The 19,949-nt window shown below is 37.8% G+C and overlaps 1 protein-coding gene across 8 annotated transcripts in view; it reads right to left on the minus strand.

The window, feature by feature from the left end:
* Positions 1–19,949, minus strand: part of RPGRIP1 (RPGR interacting protein 1) — a 105,171-nt gene that overhangs the window by 78,405 nt on the left and 6,817 nt on the right. The gene's annotated exons all lie outside the window — the stretch shown is intronic.

Genomic DNA, 19,949 nt, shown 5'->3' on the forward strand with positions numbered 1-19,949 from the left:
CATGACCCCAGCAATTCCTGATTCAGGCAAGTCATCCCCCTCTTCCTTTTTTCCAGTAACCAATCTCTCCCCTCCCACAATACCATCCCTGCATACGAATAATTTAACCTTTTGGAAATCAAGTAAAACTCCCCGGCCTTGGGCCAGGTGCTTGGCTTCCCTTCTGGAGACTTCTTTTCCCCATCTATCTCACATGAATCAACTAGCTTTGGCTCAGCTAGACAGGTTAGCCATAATTGCCACTAGGGTTTATTCATCCTCATATGTTATAACATCTTCTAATTATTCTGTTCCTAAAAGAAAAGCAATAAATAATGTCTTTCCTTTCTTTTTTTAAACTTGAAATATAGTTGATACACAATATTATATAAGTTATAGGTGTACAATATATAGTGATTCACAATTTTTTTCACAATTTTTAAAGTCTTTCTTCATTTATTTTCTTATGATTCTTTTAATAAGTTTTTTTTTTTTTTTTTTTTGCGGTATGCGGGCCTCTCACTGTTGTGGTCTCTCCCATTGCGGAGCACAGGCTCCGGACGCACAGGCTCAGCGGCCATGGCTCACGGGCTTAGTTGCTCCGCGGCATGTGGGATCTTCCCGGACCAGGGCACGAACCTGTGTCTCCTGCATCGGCAGGCGGACTCTCAACCACTGTGCCACCAGGGAAGCCCTTAATAAGTTTTTATTTTGAAATAATTTCAAAATTACAGAAAATTTGCAAGAATAATACACAGAACTCCTATATCCCCTTTCACTTAGATTCCATAATTGTTACCTTTTCCTTCATTTGCCTTATCCTATTCTTTCTCTCTTTCTACATATATATGTTACATAATATATAATATTACATATATTTTCTACGTATTACTTTTTGGAACCACTTAAAAGGAAATTATAGACACGATATCCCATTACTTCTAAAGAATTCACTGTATATTTCCTAAAAAGAACATATGTACATAGGCACAGTATATCCATCAAAATCAGGAAATTAACATTAATATCATTTTACCATCTAACCCATAGACCATTCAAATTTCAACAATCAGGATCATGTGCTGCATTCGATTGCCATCTCTCTTTAGTCTGCTTCACTCTAGAATAGTTTTTTTAGTTTTTCCTTGTCTTTCATGACTTTGACATTTTAAGAGCACAGAGTAAAGGCCATTTCCTTTGTAGAATGCCCCTCAGTTAGGGTTTGTCTGATGTTTCTTCATAATGGGTTCAGGTTATGCATTTGGAGCAGGAATCCCACAGAACTGAAGCTATACTCTTCTCAGTGCATTATATCAGGAGGCACATAATGTTGGTATCTCCACCAGTCTCGTTACCATTAATGTTAACTTCAGTTATTGGTTAAGAGGGTGTCTGATAGTTTTGTCTACCATAAAGTTAATTGACAAGTCTTTTTAAAACCTTTTAACTAATAATTATTTTGTGAGGAAATAATTTTACATTGAATATTATGACAATGTTGTATGACATTAAACTTTTAAATTATGATATTATAAAATTTTCACCTACTAGCTTTAGTATTATTTAATAATTCTTGCCTGAATTAATTATCATTATCATGGTCACCAAATGGTGTTTCTAATTCCATTATTCCTTCTACATTTATTAGTTGGCATTTTACTATAAGAGATTTCCCTTCACTGTTTATTAATTCATCTGTTTATTTATATCTGTATGATCTCATGGATTTCTGTTTTATTCAATGGGCTATAATCCATCAATATCATTACTCCTTTTGATGTTCAAATTCTCCCAGATTTGGCTAGTGTGAGCCCTTCCAGCTGGTTCTGGTGTCCTTTAAAAATATCTCCATTGGGCTTCCCTGGTGGTGCAGTGGTTGAGAATCCGCCTGCCGGTGCAGGGGACACAGGTTCGTGCCCCGGTCCATCCGGGAAGATCCCACATGCCGCGGAGCAGCTGGGCCCGTGAGCCATGGCCGCTGGGCCTGCGCGTCTGGAGCCTGTGCTCCGCAACGGGAGAGGCCACAACAGTGAGAGAGAGGCCCGCGTACCGCAAAAAAAAAAAAAAAAAAAAAAACTCCATGATTTTTTGAGAACTTTCATATTTTCTGGCACAATAAGATATTCTAGACTCACCTTGTGCTTTCCCTACCTGAGCCTCTGGTACCTGTTGGTGGAGAACGGTATTTAAAAGCCAAGATCTGGGTATTACGTGTTCTTATGGCTATGTCCTCTCAGCTGACAGAGTCAGGAAGTGTATGTGTATGTACACAGGTGTACACACAGGTGTGTGCATGGGCACACACACACACACCCCTATATCTATTCTATATGCTAGAAACCATGAGAGCATTCTGATACCTTCATATAAAATCCAAAATCATATGGTTTATTCTAGCCTTGTCTCTTCCCATATTTGCATCTTTCTTCTCAGTGACAAACAAGCTCCCACTATCCTCAATGTATTTGAATGAAATTAGTCTCCCAATTATGTGGTCTATCTTTTTATCCATGGCACTGCTGAAACATACTGGCTTGTGCCAGCTGAGTGGCCCACTGATTCATAACTGTTTGCAATGGCAGAGAAGTACCCCATCAGTTCTGGTAGTGTACTGGCCAAGAATTTTTTATATTATATTGTGTCCTGTTCTTTTTCTTTCTCTTTTAAATTTTATAATGTCAACATTTTTAGTTACACAGTTTAACCCTACCACAAATACTTTTATTTTTTCTTTTGGAATTGTTGATAACAGAAAAAATATTAAAATTAATTTTTAAATATATACTATAAAATATTCCCTTAATGTGGTTTTATCTGTATATGATCAAACATTTTTCTTCTTCCAGAGCAGAGTTTCTAAGATAAGTTCAAGATTGCTTAGAATGAAAAAAAAAAGATACAACTTCCAAACCAATGAACTTAAAAATGATGCAGCTGATGCAGCTAATTTCCTTAACTTAACAGGAAAGTATGGTCACTAGAAAGAAAATTTGTAACATGACTAGAAACCTTTATGAAAATCTTCATTTACAGCAAGCACCTTACTTGGTTTACTTTTAGCTATTTCATAAATAACAGAAGGGGAACTGGACACAGTTTGTAATGACATCTAGAAAAGTTTCTTTTCCCACGAATCAAATGTGTAAAACCTTTGCTTTGGCACCTTCTTCCATACTTCCTTTACTGTGCTGAAGAAATACTGAGTTTTTAAAATTTTTGGTTTTGTGGATGGTCTCCAAACTGACTGAATTCTCTAGATGATTATTTCCTGCACAGGGTTTTCCTGTCAGTAGTTCTATGACTTTTCCAACTTTGACAATGATCTCAGCCAGTTCATGTTTCATGTGCTTTGTTCATGGTATTAACAGTTAAAGCTTTGAGAAGCACAAAATCCCCAGTTATGCACTGTTAAAAGACATCAGGAGCAAGCTGATCACAGCTTACCCTTCCCCCTCCCCATATTCTCAAGTCCATGCTCTAGTAGGTCTGTGTTTTATTCCCGTCCTACCACTAATCTCTTCATGACATTTTTTTTCTTAGATTCCATATGTGTTAGCATATGGTATTTGTTTTTCTCCTCCTGACTTACTTCACTCTGTATGACAGACTCCAGGTCTATCCACCTCATTACAAATAACTCAGTTTCATTTCTTTTTATGGCTGAGTAATATTCCATTGTATATATGTGCCACATCTTCTTTAGCCATTCATCTGTTGATGGACACTTAGGTTGCTTCCATGTCCTGGCTATTGTAAATAGAGCCGCAATGAACATTTTGGTACATGACTCTTTTTGAATTATGGTTTTCTCAGGGTATATGCCCAGTAGTGGCATTGCGGGGTCGTATGGTAGTTCTATTTGCAGTTTTTTAAGGAACCTCCATATTGTTCTCCATAGTGGCTGTAGAGAGTGGCATGGACATATATACACTACCAAATGTAAGATAGATAGCTAGTGGGAAGCAGCTACATAGCACAGGGAGATCAGCTCTGTGCTTTGTGACCACCTAGAGGGGTGGGATAGGGAGGGTGGGAGGGAGGGAGACGCAAGAGGGAAGAGATATGGGAACATATGTATATGTATAACTGATTCACTGTGTTGTAAAGCAGAAACTAACACACCATTGTAAAACAGTTATACTCCAATAAAGATGTTAAAAAATTAAAATTAAAATTAAAAAAAAAAGAATGGATAAACAACAAGGTCCTACTATATAGCACAGGGAACTATATTCATATCCTATGATAAACCATTATGAAAAAGAATGTATATAGATGTATAACTGAATCACTTTGCTGTACAGTAGATATTAACACAACATTGTAAATCAACTATACTTCAATAAAATAAATTTTAAAAAGAGAAAAAAAAATTATGATCTAGCTTTCTCCTCTCTTCAAACCTGCAGGTACCTGCTTCTGAACCTAATGGTTTGGAAGTTCTTCATATTTTCATCTTCAGGACTAATGCAAAGCTAAGCAGGAGGTGTATACTAATCCAGTCCTCAGGAAGTCAACATCAAGTACAACACCTTTAAAAATTTTGCTGAACTTCTGCTCCAGTTCTGAAGTCTCAATTCTTCTTCAAAATGCTGACATTTAAAAATACCTCCCAGAGATCGGCCAAGATGGCCAAGTAGAAAGACCCTGACCTCACCTCCACTTACAGTCACACCAAATCACAACTATCCACAGAACAAGTATCAATTAAAAAGACCAGAACCAGGCTTCCCTGGTGGCGCAGTGGTTGAGAGTCCGCCTGCTGATGCAGGGGTCACGGGTTCGTGCCCCGGTCCGGGAAGATCCCACGTGCCGCGGAGCGGCTGGGCCCCGTGAGCCATGGCCGCTGAGCCTGCGCGTCCGGAGCCTGTGCTCCGCAACGGGAGAGGCCACAGCAGTGAGAGGCCCGCGTACCGCAAAAAAAAAAAAAAAAAAAGACCAGAACCTATAAGGAAAGATGTTCTACAGCCAAAGAAAACCAGAAAATAACTTCTACAAAGACATAAAGAACCATGACGACGAGATGGGTAGGGGTGTGGTATAGTCAAGTCTCATACCCTCAGGTGGGTGACCCACAAACTGGAGAATAACTACATTGCAGAGGTTCTCCCAAAGGAGTGAGAGGTCTGAGCCCCACACTGGGATCCCCAACCTGACGGTCCTGCATATAAAGGCCATATGTGACAAACCTACAGCTAACATCATACTCAACAGTGAAAAGCTGAAAGCATTTCCTCTAAGATCATGAACAAGACAAGGATGTCCACTCTCACCATTTTTATTCAACATAGTTTTGGAAGTCCTAGCCATGGTAATCAGAGAAGAAAAAGAAATAAAGGGAATCCAAATTTGAAAAGAAGAAGTAAAACTGTCACTGTTTGCAGATGACATGATACTATACATAGAAAATCCTAAAAACACCACCAGAAAACTACTAGAGCTCATCAACGAATTCAGTAAAGTTGCAATATATAAAATTAATATACAGATATTTGTTGCATTTCTATACACTAAACATAAACTATCAGAAAGAGAAATTAAGAAAACAATCCCATTTACTATCTCATCAAAAGAATAAAATATCTAGGAATAAACATGCCTAAGGAGGTAAAAAACCTGTATGGAAAACTATTTATAAGACACTGATGACACCACAAACAGATGGAAAAATATACTATGTTCATGAATTGAAAGTATTAATATTGTTAAAGTGACCATACTACCCAAGGCAACCTACAGATCCAATGCAATCCCTATCAAAATACCAATGGCATTTTTCACAGAACCAGAACAAAGAATTTCAAAATTTGAAATTTTGAAACACAAAAGACCTCAAATAGCCAAAACAGAGCTGGAGGAATCACACACCCTGACTTCAAATTATACTATAAAGCTACAGTATTCAAAACAGTAGGGTACTGGCACAAAAAGAGACACATAGATCAAAAGAACAGAATAGAAAGCCCAGAAATAAACCCATGCACTTATGGTCAATTAATTTATGACAAAGGAGGCAAGACTATACAATGGAGAAAAGACTGTCTCTTTAATAAGTGGGGCTGAAAACTGGACAGCTACATGTAAAAGAATGAAATTAGAACATTCTCTAAAACCATATATACCAAAAACTCAAAATGGATTAAAGACCTTAATGTAAGAACAGAAACCATAAACCTCCTAGAAGAAAACACTGGCAGAACACTCTTTGACATAAATTGTAGCAATATTTTTTTGGATCTGTCTCCTAAAGCAAAGGAAATAAAAGCAAAAATAAACAAATGGGACCTAACTAAACTTAAAAGCTTTTGCATGGCAAAGGAAATCATCAACAAAATGAAGAGACAACCTACTGAATGGAAGAAAATCTTAAATATGACCAATAAGAGGTTAATATCCAAAATATATAAACAGCTCATACAACTCAACATCAAAAAAACATACAACTGATTAAAAAATGTTCAGAAGACCTGAATAGACATTTTTCCAAAGAAGACATACAGATGGTCGATAGGCACATGAAAAGATGTTCAACATCATTAACATTTCGAGAAACACAAATTAAAACCACAATGAGATATTACCTCACACCTGTCAAAACAGTATCATCAAAAAGAACAAAAATATTGCTGAGGATATGGAGAAAAGGGGACCTTCATACACTGTTGGTGGAAATGTAAATTGGTGCCACCACTGTGGAAAACAGTATGGAGGTTTCTCAAAAAACTAAAAATATAACTACCATACAACACAGAAATTCCACTCCTGGGTATACACCCCCAAAAAAACAAGAACACTGATTTGAAAAGATACATGCACCCCAATATTCATAGCAGCATTATTTACAATTGCCATGATATAAAAGCAACCTAAGTGGCCAACAACAGATGAATGGATAAAGTGTGTGTGTGTGTGTGTGTGTGTGTGTGTGTGTGTGTGTATATACATACACACACACAATGGAGTACTATTCATTCATAAAAAAGAATGAAATTTTGCCATTTGCAGCAACATGGATAGACTTGGCGGGTATTATGCTAAGTGAAATAAGTTAGACAGAGAAAGACATATACTGTATGATATCACTTATGTGTGGAATCTAAAAAATAAAACAAATTAATATAACAAAAAAGAAACAGACTTGCAGATATAGAGAAAAATCTAGTGGTTATGGGGGGGGCAAGATAGGGGTAGAGGATTCAGAGGTACCAACTATTATGTATAAAATAAATAAGCTATAAGGTGTATTGTATATCATAGGGAACATGGTCAATATTTTATAATAACCAATCGGAGTATGACCTTTAAATATTGCGAATCACTATGTGGTACACCTGTAACTTATGTAATATTGTACATCAACTACATCTGAATAAAAAAAGAAACAAAAAAATATGATTCATTTAGAATCGACAATTGAACAAGCTCTAGAGACTATGAGGAATTTGTTACATCCCAGCTGCACTTGGTCCCATCATGGGTCTTCCTTTTTTTAAAAATGTTTTTTATATTAAATATGCAGATGAAAACACAACATACCAAAACATAGGATGCAGCTAAAGCAGGGTTAACAGGGAAATTTATAGATGTAAATGCTTGCATTAAAAAGAAAAAAGATTTCAAATCCATTACCTAACTTTCACCTTAAGAAATTAGAAAAAAGAAGAGGAAACTAAACCCAAAGCATGCAGAGAAAGAAAATAATAACGATTATAGCAGAAATATATGAAATAGAGAATAGAAAAACAATAGGGAAGTCAATAAAACCAAAGCTGGTTCTTTAAAAGATCAACAAAATCAACAAAGGAAAAAAAGGCTCAAATTACTAAAGTCAAGAATGAACGAGGGCTTCCCTGATGGTGCAGGGGTTGAGAGTCCGCCTGCTGATGCAGGGGACACGGGTTCATGCCCCAGTCCGGGAAGATCCCACATGCCGCGGAGCGGCTGGACCCGTAAGCCATGGCCGCTGAGCCTGCGCGTCCGGAGCCTGTGCTCCGCAGCGGGAGAGGCCACAACAGTGAGAGGCCCGCGCACCACACACACACACAAAAAAAAAAGAATGAACGAGAAGATGTCACTACCAACCTTAAAGGAATAAAAAGAATTATGAGGGAATCCTACAAACAATTGTGTGTCAACAAATTAGATAACCTAGGTGAAGTAGATAAATTCCTGGAAAGACACAAACTACTATAACTGACTTAAGAGGAAACAGAAAATCTGAATAGACTGAGTAGAAGAATTGAATTTGTAATAAAAAACTTCCTACAAAGAAAACCCCAAGCCCACATGACTTCACTGATGACTTCTACCAAATGTATAAAGAAAAATGAATATCAATCCTACACAAACTCTTCCAAAAATTAAAAGAGGGAACACGTCCTAACTTATCATATAAGGCCAAAACCAAAGTCATCACAAGAAAGGAAACTACAGATCCCTTATTACTACGGACAAAAAAATCCTCAAAAAAATAATAGCAAACTGAATCCAGCAACAAATGAAAAGAATTATGCACCATAACCAAATGTAACTTATCCCAGGAATGCAATCTTTGTTTAACAGATGAAAATCAATTTAATGTATCATATTAACAGAACAAAGGACAAAACCCACATGATCATATCAATAGACACAGAAAAAAAATTTGACAAACCCAACATCTTTTCATGACAAAAAACACTCAATTAATTGTTGACCGAAGAAGACTTCTCAAACCTGATAAGTGTCATCTACAAAAAACTCACAGCTAAAATCATGCTTAACAGTAAAAGACTGAAAGCTTCCCCCATAAGATCAGGAAAAAGACAAGGTTGTCCACTCTTGCCACTTCTATTCAACATTTTACTGGAGATTCTATCCATGGAAATTAGGCATGAAAAAGAAATAAAAGGCATCTAAATTAGAAAGAAATAAGTAAAACTATCTCTATTCACAGACAATGAATATTGTTTATTTCTTTCACCTAGAAAATCCTAAGGAACCTACTAAAAAATCCATTAGAACTAGTAAATGAGTTCAGTAACGTTTCAGGGTATAAGATCAATATGTAAGAATCAATGGTATTCCTATATACTAGCAACAAACAATCTGAAAGTAAAATTAAGAAATCAATTCCAGGGCTTCCCTGGTGGCGCAGTGGTTGGGAGTCCGCCTGCCGATGCAGGGGATGCGGGTTCGTGCCCTGGTCCGGGAGGATCCCACATGCCGCGGAGCCGCTGGGCCCGTGAGCCATGGCCGCTGGGCCTGCGCATCCGGAGCCTGTGCCCCGCAACGGGAGAGGCCGCAGAAGTGGGAGGACCGCATACCGCAAAAAAAAAAAAGAAAAAAAGAAAAAAAAAAGAAATCAATTCCATTTACAATAGCATCAAAAAAATACATAAGAATAAACTTAACAAAGAAGTATAAAACTTGTACACCAAAAGTTATAAAACATCATTGAAAGGAATTAAAGACTGTTTAAGTAAATAGAAAGATAACCCAAGTCCATGGATTTGAAGACTTAATATACATATATATTTAAATTAATTAATTAATTATATTTTTGGCTGTGTTGGGTCTTTGTTGTTGCACGTGGGCTTTCTCTAGTTGAGGTGAGTGGGGGCTACTCTCCGTTGCGGTGTGCGGGCTTCTCATTGCGGTGGCTTCTCTTGTTGTGGAGCAGGGGCTCTAGACACGCTGGCTTCAGTAGTTGTGGCTCCTGGTCTCTAGAGCACAGTCTCAGTACTTGTGGCGCACGGACTTAGTTGCTCCACGTCATGTGGGATCTTCCCGGACCAGGGCTCGAACCCGTGTCCCCTGCATTGGCAGGTGGATTCTTAACCACTGAGCCACCAGGGAAGCCCCTGAAAACTGAATATTGATAACATGGCAAAACTCCCAAAATTCATGTATAGATTCAATGTAATCTCTATCAAAATTCCAGTTGGCTTTTTTCTGGGGGGGCAGATATTGACAATCTGATTCTAAAGTTCAGATAGAAATACAAGGGATCCAGAATAGCTAAAATAATCTTGAAAAATAACAAAGTTATTTTTCACATCCTGATTTCAACTTACTACAAAGCTATAATAATCCATGGTATTGGAATAGGATAGGCATGTAGATCAGTGGAATATAATTGAGAGTCCAGAAATAAACCCATACATGTATGGCTAATTGATTTTTGACAAGTGTGCCAAGAAAATTCAGTAGGGAAAGGATAACTTCTTCAACAAATGGTGCTGGGACAACTGGATAGACACATGCAAAAGAATGAAGTTGGATCCTCAAACTATATTAAAAATAAACTTAAAATGGATCACAGACCTAAATGTAAGAGCTAGAAGTATAAAATTCTTAGAAGAAAATATGGAAAGAAACCTTTGTGACCTTGGGCCATGCAATATTAGACATGACACTATGAAGTTAGACACGGAACCAAAAGCACAAGTATCGAAAAATAAATAAATAAATTGGACTTCATCAAAATTAAAAACATTTGTGCTTCAAAGGCCACTATCAGGAAAGTGAAAAGACAACCAATAGAATGGTGAAAATATTTGCAAATCATATATCTGTTAAGAGACGTGTATCCAAAATTCATAAAGAACTCTTAACAACCAACAATATAAAGGCAAATAACCCAATTAAAAAATAGGCAAGGGGCTTCCCTGGTGGCGCAGTGGTTGAGAATCCGCCTGCCAATGCAGGGGACGCGGGTTCGTGCCCCGGTCCGGGAAGATCCCACATGCCGCGGAGCAGCTGGGCCCGTGAGCCATGGCCACTGAGCCTGCGCGTCCGGAGCCTGTGCTCCGCAACGGGAGAGGCCACAGTGAGAGGCCCACGTACCGCAAAAAAAAAAAAAAGAATATAACTAAAGTGAGGACTTCTTCAGTTATACTCTGTCATGTCGCCCTGTTTATTTCACTTGTAACACTTACCATATCCAGAAACTACCTTCATTTATTTACACTTATTTATTACCTCCTCTCACTAAAATATAAGGACTTTATAAGGACTTTGAAAGCAGAAAATTGGTTTATCTTATTTACCTTTATTTCCCAGCACTTGAACAACTCCTCGAATGTTGTAGGCACCTAATAAATATATATTGAATAAGTGAATAGGTGAATGAATAACAAGTCAAAAGAGAGAATGCCACTGAGTGGCTGAGTTAAAAGGTCCTAAAAGCTTCCTATCCTTGATTTTAGTCTTTTCCAAGGCCTGTCTCTGTTCCTGCCCTCAGGTTCTGTAGGAGTACTATGTCCTTACAACAAATTCCCCTTTTTGCTGAAGCTAGCTCAACTTGTCGACTTAAGAAGTTTGCTCACAAGCTTATTTTGAACAAGCAGAGAAATACAAAGAAGGTAAAAAAGCATGATGGAGAAATTCTACTACTGGGAGAAAACATGAACATTTTATTGATCTATTTTCCAAACAATTTACCTTGAATTGAGTCATTCATATTCTGTTCTGTGATGTTTCACTTTTTTAAACTACAATAAATGGAGAATATCTTTCAAATGACAACATTTTAAATGGATCTTTACAGATTTCTATATTAAGGAAGCTGACTATCACCCAAAAGTTGATAAGCTTTCACATGTTAGACAATAGTCCTAGGATAAGAACAGAATGGAAGCAACCAAGGAAACCATTTTGTTTTAACGTCAATCCTCACACTGAAAGTAGCTTTCGTAGGTCTGCTATATTACCCCATTTTCTCAGCCTCCTATCGTAGAGAAGTAAGACAAAGGGAAAGGAAGGGTGACTGCATCACAGACCTCGTCCTCTGGACCTGAAGCCATTTGCAAAAATGAAGCTGTAGTGGAGGAAGAGATGCTGTGGTTCTTTAATACCTGGACCCAGAAAAGATTGTTCTGGTTTATGACCCTTCCAAAATACACCACCAAAGCTGTATAGCACTATGGAGCCACTGGAAAGCACCATTAAAAATGGTCAGAGAAGCTCTAAGAATGAAATGGAGGCTATCAGAATGCCAGAAAAGAAAACTCAAGGGAGAATGTCAGTGAAGGTGTGATGAAGGGACATCCAAATCCAATGAATTGACCAGATTTAATCTCTCAGGAAAAAAGGAGTGGAGAGTAGATGTAAGGAAGAAGAATTTATCACTTGTTTTGCACCCAATGAAATGAAAGACAAAAAGAAATCCATTGCAGCGGTACTGAGTTGCAGTGCACTGGGGCAATGGTAGGTGAGTGAGGGCAAATAATTAGTCTTTAGTAGTGATTGCTGAATAAAGCCAGTATGATGACATCAAAAATTAAAATCATACAGCCAACTCCCCTTACTCTGATTTTATACTCACCTCTGATTAAAGTTGGAGAGAATGAACTATAAATAGTGACTGTGGTCAAGAGCCTAGGAATAAGAAAGACACGGATCCACATCTTTCTTTTGCTGTGTGACCATGGACAAGTTACTTAACCACTCAGCTTATTTTCCTTACCTACAAAATAGGGATGAAATACTCACCTCATATGGTTATGATGAGGGTCAATTGAGATAATGCCTATAAAAAATGTTCATAATGCTTGGCACTTAGTACAGCCTCATTTAGCATATTAGCTAAATGCTGTTTTTTGTTGTTTTCACTGAACTAGTCTCTGGACAATTGATAATTCTATTGTATTTACCAGTATAAGTTAATGATTTATATTATATATGTAATTATCTTATATGTTGGTTAGTATAAGTCAGTTCTCTATAGTGTTTATATATCATGTGTCTCTTCACTAGTCTATCAGCTCTTTTGAGGATATCTTTGTACCTAACAGAGTGCCTGGTATCTGCAGATACATAATAATTTTTCAACTGATGTATTATTATGATATTGGATTGTGGCAGAAATTGTTTTCCTTTTTAGAGCTGCTTTTAATAATTTTACAAAGTTTTGCATTAATTCTCCCTCACGTCCAAGAACACAGTGAAGTGAGAGCCATAATGGTGTCACTGATTTGAGTAGGAGAGAGAAAAAAGAAGAAAAATGTAAAAATCAGGTGAAAATATCTGCTCAAAGGAATGTCAGTAGCATTTCAGTGGAGCATAGGAAATGCTGCAAAAATACTCCCATCCTCTAAAAATTCATGGATTAAGTGGGCGTATGAGTCAAAATATAGAAGTAGGGTTTTAACTATTTTAAATTTAATATGGATTGGGAATTCAGGTCTTCCCATTACTAACTTTAACAGGCCCAATAAACAGTCAAGTCCCTGAAAGGGGGGCTGCAATTGGGCTCCTTCAAATCTGGGGGAAGGAAGGGACAATTTGTGAATAGACTCTTAAAGAAAATAGTTTTTAAATGAGTGAGGGGGGCTTCCCTGGTGGTGCAGTGGTTGAGAGTCCGCCTGCCGATGCAGGGGATGCGGGTTCGTGCCCAGGTCCGGGAGGATCCCACATGCCGCGGAGCGGCTGGGCCCGTGAGCCATGGCCACTGGGCCTGCGCGTCCGGAGCCTGTGCCCCGCGGCGGGAGAGGCCACGACAGTGAGAGGCCCGTGTGCCGTGAAAAAAAAAAAAAATGAGTGAGGGAACTCAGGAGGAGCCGATCTTATGTAAGAGGATAGAGGCAAAGGAGATGTAAGCATTGAGGAAAAAACTTGGAACAGAGATAAAGAGAAGCTATGGAGAAAAGGGTAGTCTCTGTAATTTTAGTGTCAGTTGTATGAATGCTCAGAAAAGATGACAGGAACTCCTGGAATTTGGACTGAACTTAATTTGACAAATATTACTGAGTACCCATTTTGTGCAGCTGCTACAAGGAGAAGAAAAATAAAGCCCTCAGATTTGTGGTTACCAGAGTTGTGGGTGGGGGGGAACGGGAATTGGATAAAGACGGTTGAAAGGTACAAACTTCCAGTTACAAGATAATTTCCAGGGTTGTAATATACTATGTGAGAAATATAATTAACACTGCTGTATGTTAGATATGAAAGTTGCTGAGAGTAAATTTTAAGAGTTCTCATCACAAGGAAAAATGTATTTATATTTCTTTAATTCTGTATCTATATGAGATGATGGATGTTTACTAAATGTATTATGGTCATCATTTCACAATATATGTAAGTCAAATCATTAGGCTGTACACTTTAAACTTATACACTGCTGTATGTCAATCATAACAATAAAAAATAGTTTCCCACAAAAAAAGAAAGAAAAATAAATGAACAATTAATGAGGAGAGGAGAAATGAGAAAAGCACATTCTTAACTGTAAGGTAAAATATAAAAAGTCAATCCGAGAAGAACAAAGCAAAATGAAAGTGTAAAGGAAGACTGAAATTCACATTTACTTGACGGATCAGATAAAGCTTTATGGAGGGAGGGTTGTTGGAGTCCGGGAGGGATTTTGGCAGGTGGAGATACAGAGTGTTTTATACAGAGAGGAGCGTTTCAATAGAATCAGGGATGGGCAAAGAGCAGGGTGGTCTTCGACAGTAGCAGATAGGCATGACAACTTTGAGAAAGAAGAGTTGTGGGAATTTAAGTGAAAGGAAGCATATTGTGGAAGATCTTGCATATAAATTAGAGGCATTGTATTCATTCTGCTAATGGGTGAGAATTACACATTTTGAACACAAGAGCAATAGAGTTAGAGCTGTGGAAGGGCTTTAGTAAGATTCATCTGGCATAAGTGAGTTAGAGAGACTGGCAGAGAGGAACATTAGGATATTGCTGTGGTTCAGGCAAGTGGCCTTGAATTAGGAAGGATGGTGACAGGGGGATGGAAGAGTGGGATAGATCACGAAGACACTGAGGAAGGAGAATCAAAATACTTGCCAACTAGTTGGATGTGGTATGAAGTTAAGAAGGTGACAGGATTAAAGATGACCTAGTGATACTGTATCTGGATGCCTGGGAGACAGGCACAATACAAAATGAATAAACTTATTTCACTCTTCTCAAAAACACCCTAAGGAAAGAAATGAAAGGCTATAAATATGTATTAGATATAAACTTACAGTTCTTGCTTCCTCCAGAGAGCTCTAATTCTTTTCTCTGTTTTGGTGTCCTTCAGTACTATAGAATCCTCTTGTCCTCCTGGCTTGTTAAGAGAGGAGTTAATACAGTTCTGTTTAGCTCTTAAGATGTTAACTCTTTGAACATCAGAGCTTGAAGGCTGTGCTTTTTCCTCTATGTGTGTTGTGGATGGAGCTAAAACATTCTTTAACATACTAACTTCTCAACTAAAACTAAAGCTGAAAACATATTTATTTGATTTGAGATTAACAGAAATTTACTGGTGTTGGAGAATGATCTTTAAATCTCTTCCTGAAGGGCAACAACAGTAGGAGATTTTCTGGAGCCCTGAGGATCTCTTTGAAGGGAACAAACTCTGCTCCATTGGTGGGATCAGTGTGCCTGCTCAATCCATGTGTGCCAGGACCCTCTCAAGTAAAAGAATGTATATAATCCATTTCACTGTGACCATAGCTTCCAAACCAAATATTGGGATGTAATTATGCAACAACAGAACTTGACATTTGAAAATTAGATGTTCTTAAAAATTCTGCATGCTGGTCACTGCACTCATACTATATATTAAGTGAAATATAGTCTCAATCGTTATATGAAATTCTCTTTGTTATGCACACTCAGTGTATACATTGAAAAGGGATTTCCAGGAGGGTGAGCACATGTTTAATGGGCCCTGTGTGACTTCCCTATGTCCTATAAATAAAATAAAATAAAATGAGACAGACAATTAGGATGTATACAAATTATCCAGAACACATACATCTCCCAGTGAAAACAGGAAAATCCAACAAAATATTTTCCCAGGTCTAAATGACAGAATTATAAAAACTGGCCTTTTCTGCACCCAAGATTGCTTCTTGCCCAAGCAATTTCTCAAGGATCTTGGGTCTTCTCTCCTTTTTCATATGATCTAACCAGAATTAGTGCTGGGCAAAATTTTGAAGTAGGCCAACTTTGTGTTGGTAATTTTGCTGTCTTTTTTCTGAATCTCTGATTTTTTAAACATTTCCTCCTACCCCTTTCAGGCAACCAGTTACCTCCTGTTTTTTTCCCCTGACAGCCTCATTACATTTTAGAGTGAATTTATACCATCTGATATTTTTTCAGTAGGCTTAATGTACTTCTAAATGTAGACTATAGGCTTTGTTCCATGTGGAAGGAATTTCAGTCATCAAGGAGTTGGAGGACTTCCCTGGTGGTGCAGTGGTTAAGAATCCGCCTGTTGGGCTTCCCTGGTGGCGCAGCGGTTGAGAGTCCGCCTGCCGATGCAGGGGACACGGGTTCGTGCCCCGGTCCAGGAAGATCCCACATGCTGCGGAGCGGCTAGGCCCGTGAGCCATGGCCGAATCCGCCTGTCAATGCAGGGGACATGGGTTTGATCCCTGGTCCGGGAAGATCCCACATGCCGCGGAGCAACTAAGCCCGTGTGCCACAACTACTGAGCCTGCGCTCCAGAGCCTGCAAGCCTCAACTACTGAGCCTGTGTGCCTAGAGCTCATGCTCTGCAACAAGAGAAGCCACCGCAATGAGAAGCCTGTGCACCACAACGAAGAGTAGCCCTGGCTCGCTGCAACTAGAGAATGCCCACATGCAACAACGAAGACTCAATGCAGCCAAAAATAAATAAATAAAATAAATAAATTGAAAAAAAGGAGTCGGAGATATAATAACTTTCTTTTGATTACAAAAGTAACACACATTCATGGTGGACATGAACAGAAAAATAAAAAGAAAATTAAATGTATTAGTAATCCTAACACCCGGTAATAACTACGATTATCATTTTGATTTACATATGCATAAAGGCATACATAATACTTAAAATAAAAAATAGAATCATTTATTTTCTTTTTAAAATTTATTTTTAAAAATTTAAAAATTTAGTAAAATACTCACACAAAATTTACTAACTTAACCATTTTTAAGTGTATTTTCGATAGTGTTAAGTATTGTTAAAAAACAAAATTCAACTTGAGTAAATTTTATGCATCTTATTGGTTTTAATTCAACAATTCATGAATCAGGAAGAATTCTATCTAGCTGACAGAAAGGAGCTCTGAGGAGCTGTACAAAAAGAAAGACTTTTATAGGCAGAAGGGAGTGGGAGCAAGGGAGTTGTACCAGACAAAAGAGTGGTTGGTTATTGCATCCTTTAGGGGACGGGGACGGCAGGGGTTTATCAGGCAGATTACCTAACGAGTATGGATTAGGAAATTCTGACTGGCTGGTTTAAGATTCCATTTTGGGGAGAGCTGAAACTGTAATTAAATCCAAGTCTTGGTTTGGTAACATAGGGCTTAGGATAAGCAACTCCATTTTGGGCCTGTTGTCTTGTTTTTAACAGTATATTCACATTGTTGTACAATCAATCTCCAGAACCTTTTTGTCTTAAAAAACTGAAACTCTATGCCCATTAAACAACTCCCCATTTCCCCCTCCTCCCAGCCCTTAGCAACCACCATTCTACTTTGCTGTTTCAATGGGTTTGACTACTCTAGGTCATTTATTTTCTAAACGTTTTTATTTTTCATTAACCAACATATAATTCACAATGAACATTTAAAAATATTATTAAATATTCTATGATATAATTTTAAATGGCTGCTTAATAGTCTGTTCTATAAATGTATCAATCAATTTAATCAATGCCCTATTGATGGGCATTTAGACTTTTTTTATTTTTTGCCATTCTAACCATATCACATTAAAAACCCTCATAGATAAATCCTTGCTTCCATCCACATTTATTTTTCTAAGATGAATTACTAAAAGCAGAATTGCTGACTCAAAGAGAATGCCTACTTTTAAGGTCTTTGATACTTATTTCCAAATTGTTCAACCAACTTTCAGAAAAGTTGTACTAGGTTACACTTTTGTCAGCAGTATCCATTTCTTATCATCTTAACATTAGGAGCATCTTTTTGTTTTTAATACCTATTTCATAGACAAAAATACTAATTCACTGTCCTTTTAATATGCATTTCTTTGCTTGCTAGCTGCGTTGAACTTTTAAAATATTTATTATCATTGTATATTTCTTTTAAGAGTCACTGATGTGTTAAGGATACTTGATATTTTCATGTTTTCTATTTTGGTTATATGTCTGTTGTAAGTGTAAGTATTTTACACTCACACTTATGAAATCTTAAAACAGATTTAAGAAAGTATTTTTTAACATCATGGAAAAGTTTTATATACTAGACCTATGCTGTCCAAAATGGTAGCCACTAGCCCCATGAGGTTATTAGGTATTTGAAATGTAGTTAGTGTGACTAAGGGATTGAGTTTTTAGTGTTATTTAATTTTTTTTCCTTGTAGCTTTAAAAAAACAACTTTATTGAGGTATATTTTACACATGCCCATTTCAGGTGTAAAACATAGTGAATTTTTAAAGTAATTTCACTGACTAATGCAACCATCACCATAAATCACTTTTAGTACATTTTCATTCCCCAATTTTATTTACTTTAAATTTAAACTTGAAAAATGATGCTTGATTTAGTTATTAGAAACCATACTCACACAAGCTTAATAAGGCTTTTGTTTACTTTTCAGGACTCAGAAAAAAGGGAAGGGACTTTTTTTTTTTTTTTTTTTTTTTTTTTTTTTTTTGATGGTACGCAGGCCTCCAGATGCGCAGGCTCAGCGGCCATGGCTCACGGGCCCAGCTGCTCCGTGGCATGTGGGATCTTCCCGGACTGGGGCACGAACCAGTGTCCCCTGCATCAGCAGGCGGACTCTCAACCACTGTGCCACCAGGGAAGCCCAGGAAGGGACTTTAATGATCTCTTCTCCATTGCTAAAATCTGCCATTTCAAATGCATGCCACCTTTTTTTGTGATAAATTATCCCTAATTCAGCATTTCTTCACATTCCCCAAATTTACCATTTTTTGACTCCTACTATTCTGTTTTTACCACTCCCCAGAAGGGAATGGTAGTCAGGGTTCTTTGAACAATGAGAAAGTGAGCAAGGGAGTATGTTCTAGGTTTTAGATATCTGAATATAAATTGAGATGACAAAAAGGCAGTATTCTGAGGGTGGAGTTGTGGAATAGGTAGCAATAAAAGATAAGAATCATTCTATTGTAAGAGTTGCCATATGATCCAGCAATCCCACTCCTGGGCATATATCCAGACAAAACTATAATTCAAAAAGAAACATGCACCCCTATGTTCATAGCAGCACTATTTACAATAGTCAAGACATGGAAGCAACCTAAATGTCCACTAAGAAAGGAATGGATAAAGAAGATGTGGTACATATATACAATGGAATATTACTCAGCCATAAAAAACAATGAAATAACGCCATCTGCCGCAACATTGATGGGCCTAGAGATTATCATACAAAGTGAAGTAAGTCAGAGAGAGAAACACAAATACCATATGATATCACTTACATGTGGAATCTAAAATATGACACAAATGAACTTACCTACAAAACAGAAACAGACTCACAGACATAGAGAACAGACTTGTGGTTGCCAAGGGGGAGGGGGTGAGGGAGGGAGGGACTAGGAGTTTGGGATTAGCAGATGCAAACTATTATATATAAAATGTATAAACAATAAGGTCCTAGTGCATAGCACAGGGAGCTATATTCAATATCCTGTCATAAACCATAATGGAAAAGAATATGAAAAAGAATATATATGTATGTATAACTGAATCACTTTGCTGTACAGCAGAAATTAACACATTATAAATCAACTATACTTCAATAAAATAAACTATAGAAAAAAAAGAAGCACTCTATTGTAATGTTCCTCAGACATTAAGAAAGTTCTCCAAAATTATGTTTAAAAACTCCCTGAGTGGGGCTTCCCTGGTGGTGCAGTGGTAGAGAGTCCGCCTGCCAATGCAGGGGACACGGGTTTGTGCCCCGGTCCAGGAAGATCCCACATGCCGTGGAGCAGCTGGACCCTTGAGCCATGGCCGCTGAGCCAACGCGCCCGGAGCCTGTGCGTCCAGAGCCTGTGCTCTGTAACGGGAGAG

This window comes from Kogia breviceps, chromosome 3 (genome assembly GCF_026419965.1).
Source record: "Kogia breviceps isolate mKogBre1 chromosome 3, mKogBre1 haplotype 1, whole genome shotgun sequence".
Classification (NCBI taxonomy): Eukaryota; Metazoa; Chordata; class Mammalia; order Artiodactyla; family Physeteridae; genus Kogia; species Kogia breviceps.